Consider the following 6,726-nt stretch of genomic DNA (forward strand, 5'->3'; position numbering starts at 1 on the left):
AAGGCTCAGCATAGAAGAACCGGTGCTTTTGGATTGTGGTGCTGGAGAAGAGTCTTGAGGGTCCCTTGGACTGCACGGAGATCAAACCAGTCAATCCTAAAGGAAATCAGTCCTGAATGTTCATTGGAAGGAGTGAGGCTGAAGCTGAAGCTCCAGTACTTTGGCCACCTGATGGGAAAACCTGACTCAGAAAAGTCCCTGAGGCTGGAAAAGACTGAAGGCAGGAGGAGAAGGGGGACAACAGAGGACGAAATGGTTGGATGGCATCACCGACCGGATGGACAAGTTTCAGCACGCTCCAGGAGATGCAGGATGGGAAGTCTGGCTGCTTTAGTCCATGGGGCCGCCAAGAGCCGAACACGACTGAGGTACTGAACAATAACTGCTCCTCGCCCCACCCATCCCATATAATCATCTCAGGCTTGAGTCTAGCACTGGCAATCAACCTTAATGCACAACATGTAAAATTATCCCTCAAATGTCTTCACATTCTCCAATCTCTTAGGATCTTTCCCCACTATTACACAGCACAACCCACCGCACATGTCAGCAATCCAAAATTCAGCCCTATCCCCACTGGGTTTCATTGGACTGGAAAACATCCAACAAAACCCCACTTCTTTAATTCAAAGAAAATTTTCTACACTAGTATCAGACCATATGGGCTCCCCAGGTGGCTCAGTTGGGAATTTGCCTGCCAGTGAAGGAGCTACAAGAGATGGGGCTTCAATCCCTGAATCAAGGACCCCCAGGATTAGGAAATGCAACCCACCCCAGTATTCTTGCTTGGAAAATCCCATGGACAACGGAGCCTGGTGGGCTACACTCCATGGGGTTTCAAAGAGTCAGAGGTGACAGAGCACAGCGACCATTCTGTATTTCTCTTTGACTCCAGTGCTGATACAATGATTCTAGTGCTGATACAACTAACTAGCATCACTGAAAATAATCTCCTAAAATGAAGAGTCTTTGTAGTCAACTTATTACTCTGGTCATATAAACTAGAAAAGGACAGTAATAAGCCTCCCTAACACGGGAGAAAAAACTCCAGCTCCATCACTAATCTCCAAAGTTGAAATTCTAATCTAGTTCATGAACACTTTTTACAGGATATTTATAAAATTATTGTGTCATGTCGTAATCAAAATGACTTTTTCCCTATAAACTAGTATATATTTCGTGCACCATTTGTGTCAGGATTTTACATGGAAAGGACTCGAACCCCAAGCCTCTAAGTCCACAACTGAATTTACTTGGGGTGGAGGAACGGGTGGATGAGTAGGAAAGTCTGGTGACCCAAGATCACAGATATGGAGCAGAGGCTCAGTTTAACAAGAAAAAAAGAACAAAAAACAGTACCACATGTTTCCAATGGTGACTACACCTACCATTTGTTTTGAACTCCGCTTCTGGGCATGAGGGGCGGGCCCAAGTGGGCCAGAGCAGATACTGGCATGTTCCATCCTTTAGTTGCCAGGCCTTTTGTCAGGCTTTAGAAGTACTTGGTGCTTCACTGATGGTTCAGATGGTAAAGGAATCCACCCAGAATGCAGGAGTCTGGGTTCGCTCCCTGGGGTGGGAACATCCCCTTGAGGAGGGCATGGCAACCCACTCCAGTCTTCTTGCCTGGAGAACCCCATCGACAGAGGAACCTGGCGGGCTACAGTTCATGTGGACCCAAAGAGTTAACATGACTGAGCGACTAAGCACACACACACAGTGTTTCATGTCTTGAGTTGCACCACTGATTCATCATTAGTTTAAGTAACTATCTGTAACAGTTTAAAAATAAAAGCTGGAATTCTGTGGGATAATAACTGTCAAAAGTAAGGTTTCCTGCTGATGAGGCTGAAGCAATCCAGAGGCCTGGGAACTAAAACCAGGCATGGCCACTGGGCTGGGGGTAGGTGGGAGTGGGGTGGGGATTAATGTAGGGTGGTGGCTGGACCCAGGAATATTCCAGAAATTAGTATTATTTAGCAGTTTAAGTAAATAAGAACTAGCTTTGTGTGGGAATGACAGGCTAGAATATAGAACACACAACTCTTAGAATGCACTACTTCATACTAACAGTTCTAAGGTGAAAAATGTCTTGACATTCCACTTCTTCAAGGATCAAGCTTATTAGTCACTGAAGTGGCCCAGCGACAGTGCACCCTGAGGGGAATGCAGGATGGAGAAAAGCAGGCACCGTTCAATGCTTTGGAAATTCTGGCCTTGGTATTTCAGGAAGGGCTGCTTAGGCCCATCCTCCTCCTCAGGAAGTCCAGATAAATTTGGGCGATTCTCTCCTGGTTTCAGATCACCCAGTTATTGGTTGAGGACACCAAACTTTATATAGCAATGTATTAATGTACATAGGCCCCCAGTGAAAAGATACACGAGGATCCTGGTTGAAAGATACTGGGATTTCCTCAGTTGAAAGACACTTAGTGGTACCTCCCTGGTGGTCCAGTGGTAAAGAATGCACCTGCCAATGCATTGGACAAGGGTTTGATCCCTAGTCTGGGAGGATACCACGTGTCTTGGAGCAACAAGCCTATGCAACACAAGTACTGAGCCTGTGCTCTAAAGCTTGTGTTCTGCAACAAGAGTAGCTACAGCAATAAGCCTGCACACAGCAACTAGAGAGTAGCTCCTGCTCTCTGCTAACTAGAGAAAGACCATGTGCAGCAAAACCAAATCAGCGCAGCAGGAAAAGAAAACACATTGAGTGCTGTGCACTGACCAAACCAAGGAGGGTCAGCATTCCTGTCTCCAAGCAAGCCCCAGCCAGGTTTATGTATTTTATGTACAGAATTCATAGCCCCTGGTCGCCACAAAGAGAAAAAAGCCAGTGCAACAATGGAGATCTACAGGCAAAAGTAAATTTTAAAAATTGTTAAAGAGAGAAAAAATTTCCTGTAATGAAAACTGCATTCTTCTTTATAAACAGTGTTTCTATTCTATGCTTGTGATGACTTAGCTTCAAATATGTTTGAGATAAACTTGTTTACATCAAAATATATAATACTTAAGTCTATACTTCTCAATGAAATGGAAAGTCAAAATTACTAGATGATCATTTGATGGTAATTAGGCAGTTTATTTTTTGTTTCAAAATTTGAATGCATTTTCTTCCTTTTCTTTGTTGTTTCAGGAAGCTCTGTCAGATGTGGACAACAAAGCAGAATGTAAAATATAAAGTCTTCAGAAGACAGTTTATTTTCACCAAAATTATCAGTTTTGCACCACTTATAAGTATTTCCATATGTATTAATGTACAGAGCTCAAGTCCTAAAGGAAATTTCTTCATATTTTTAGGGCATTTACTATGTCCCCTCTCATTGTCTTATGTGCATTTTAATCTTACACATCTCAAAATAACCCACAAATGTATTTGATAGTGTAAGGCAGGGAAGAAATGTAAACTAGAAACTAAGTCTAAGTCACATGTGGACCAAAAAAAAAAAAAAAAAAGGTAAGGAAAACCTACTGAAAAAACAAAATAGGGTGGCACGATTTGAGAGAAAATCATTGAAACTTACATATTACCATGTGTAAAATAGCCAATGGGAGTTTGATGTATGACAAGGCACCCAGACCTACTGCTCTCTGAAGACCTGGAGGGATAGGGTGGGTAGGGAAGTGGGTTCAGGAGGGAGGGAATATATGTATGCCTATAGCCTATTCATGTTGGTGTACTGCAGAAACCATCACAATATTGTTAAAAAAAAAAAAAACAACAGAAATTTTACTACAGCTGACACTGAACCATGGAGCATATTACTTATTTCTATAATGTGACATCAACAGTTTAATATCCTCTGGAAAACAGAACTTCTATTTAGTATTTAACCTAATAAATATTTCCAATCATATAATGTTCATTCAGTTCAGTTCAGTCACTCAGTCGTGTCTGACTCTTTGTGACCCCATGGACTGCAGCACAGGAGGACTCCCTGCCATCTGTCACCAACTCCCAGAGCTCATTCAAATTCAGGTCCATCGACTTGTTGACTGCATTCAACCATCTCATCCTCTGTTGTCCCCTTCTACTCCCACCTTCAATCTTTCCCAACATCAGGGTCTCTTCAAATGACTCGCTTCTTCACCTCAGGTGGTCAAAGTATTGGAGTTTCAGCTTCAGCATCAGTCCTTCCAATGAATATTCAGGACCGATTTCCTTTAGGATGGACTGGTTGGATCTCCTTGCAGTCCAAGGGACTCTCAAGAATCTTCTCCAACACCACAGTTCAAAACAATCAATTCTTTGGCCCTCAGCTTTCTTTATATCCATATATGACTACTAGAGAAACCATATCTTTGACTAGACAAACCTTTGTTGGCAAAGTAATGTCTCTGCTTTTTAATATGCTGTCTAGGTTGGTCATAGCTTTTCTTCCAATGAGCAAGCGTCTTTTAATTTCATGCATGCAGTCACCATTTGCAGTGATCTGGGAGCCCTAGAAAATAAAGTCTTTCACTTTTTCCATTGTTTCCCTACCTACTTACCATGGATGCCATGGTTGTAGTTTTCTGAATGTTGAGTTTTAAGCCAACTTTTTCACTCTCATCTTTCACTTTCCTCAAGAGGCTCTTTAGTTCTTCACTTTCAGCCATAAGGGTGGTGTCATCTGCATATCTGAGGTTATGGACATTTTCTCCGGCAATCTCGATTCCAGCTTGGGCTTCCTCCAGCCCAGCATTTCTCTTAATGTATTCTGCATATAAGTTAAATAAGCAGGGTGACAATATACAGTCTTCACGTAATCCTTTCCCTATTTGGAACCAGTCTCTTGTTGATGTCCAGTTCTAACTGTTGCTTCCTGACCTGCACACAGATTTCTCAAGAGGCAGGTCAGGTGGTCTGGTATTCCCATTTCTTGAAGAATTTTCCAGAGTTTGTTGTGATCTACACAATCAAAGGCTTCGGCATAGTCAATAAAGCAGAAGTAGATATTTTTTTGGAACTATCTTGCCTTTTCAATGATCCAATGGATGTGGGCAATTTGATCTCTGGTTTCTCTGCCTTTACTAAATCCAGCTCAAACATCTGGAAGTTCGTGGTTCACAACCTGTTGAAGCCTGGGTTGGAGAATTTTGAGCAGGCATGTGAGATGAGTACAAATGTGAGGTAGTTTGAAGATTATTTGGCATTGCTTTTTTAGGGGGTTGGAATGAAAACTGACTTTTTGCAGTCCTATTGCCACCCCTGAGTTTTCCAAAATTGCTGGAATGTTGAGTGCAGCACTTTAAGGATTTGCAATACCTCAACTAACTGAGTGATCACACCATCACGGTTATCTGGGTCATGAAGATCTTTTTTGAATAGATATGTAATGTTCATTAGGCTACTGTAAAAATACCTTAGGTAAAAGATAGTAAACAGTTATTTATCCATTTAGTAACATAGATAAATAGTAAGCTACGACCGTCTTCAACCATATGAACAATGGAACCTATATGTACGATACAGGAATGTTATAAATTCATAGCATGTGTAAACATTCATTGTTTTTTTAAACAGTCTCACTGTGGTTTTTCGATGTTTGACTACTGACTCCTTTAGACTTTAAAAACAACTGCTTCCTGTGCTGCATCTCTGGGCAGGCTGAGAAAAAAATCTAAGGCCTCCTTCCTTTGATACCAACTAGTAGTTCACCAGAGCAAAAACTCTCCCCTCCTTGCCATCCAGTAATCATCTTAACACTCCAAGAATGTCACCATTCCTTTTTAAGTATGCTTTTCCCAAAAGCATGGAAGAGAAAAGGAACGATATACTATTTGAATGCAGAGTTCCAAAGAATAGCAAGGAGAGATAAGAAAGCCTTCCTCAGGATCAACGCAAAGAAACAGAGGAACACAGAATAGGAAAGACTAGAGATCTCCTCAAGAAAATTAGAGATTCCAAGGGAATATTTCATGCAAAGACAGGCACAATAAAGTACAGAAATGGTATGGGTCAAACAGAAGCAGAAGGTATTAAGAAGAAGTGGTAAGAACACACAGAAGAACTATACACAAAGTATCTTCATGACCCAGATAAACACAATGGTGTGATCACCAACCTAGAGCCAGAAATTCTGGAATGTGAAGTCAAGTGGGCCTTAGGAAGCATTACTATGAACAAAGCCAGTAGAAGTGATGGGATTCCAGTTGAGCTATTTCAAATCCTAAAAGATGCTGTGGATGTGCTGCACTCAATAGGCCAGCAAATTTGGAAAACTCAGCAGTGGCCACAGGACTGGAAAAGGTCCGTTTTCATTCCAATCCCAACGAAAGGCAATGCCAAAGAATGCTAAACTACTGCAGAGTCGCACTCATCTCACACACTAGTAAAGTAATGCTCAAAATTCTCCAAGCCAGGCTTCAACAGGATGTGAACCATGAACTTCCAGATCTTCAACCTGGATTTAGAAAAGGCAGAGGAACCAGAGATCAAATTGCCCACATCAGGTGAATCATCAAAAAAGCAAGACAGTTCCAGAAAAGTATCTACTTCTGCTTTATCGACTATGCCAATGCCTTTGATTGTGTGGACCACAACAAACCCTAGAAAATTCTTCAGATGGGAATACCAGACCACCTGACCTGCCTCTTGAGAAATCTGTATGCAGGTCAGGAAGCAACAGTTAGAACTGGACATCAACAGACTGGTTCCAAATAGGGAAAGGGTTACGTGAAGACTGTATTATTGTCACCCTGCTTATTTAACTTATATGCAAAATACATTAAGAGAAATGC

This window comes from Bubalus bubalis, chromosome 18 (assembly GCF_019923935.1).
Source record: "Bubalus bubalis isolate 160015118507 breed Murrah chromosome 18, NDDB_SH_1, whole genome shotgun sequence".
In the NCBI taxonomy this organism is placed as follows: domain Eukaryota; kingdom Metazoa; phylum Chordata; class Mammalia; order Artiodactyla; family Bovidae; genus Bubalus; species Bubalus bubalis.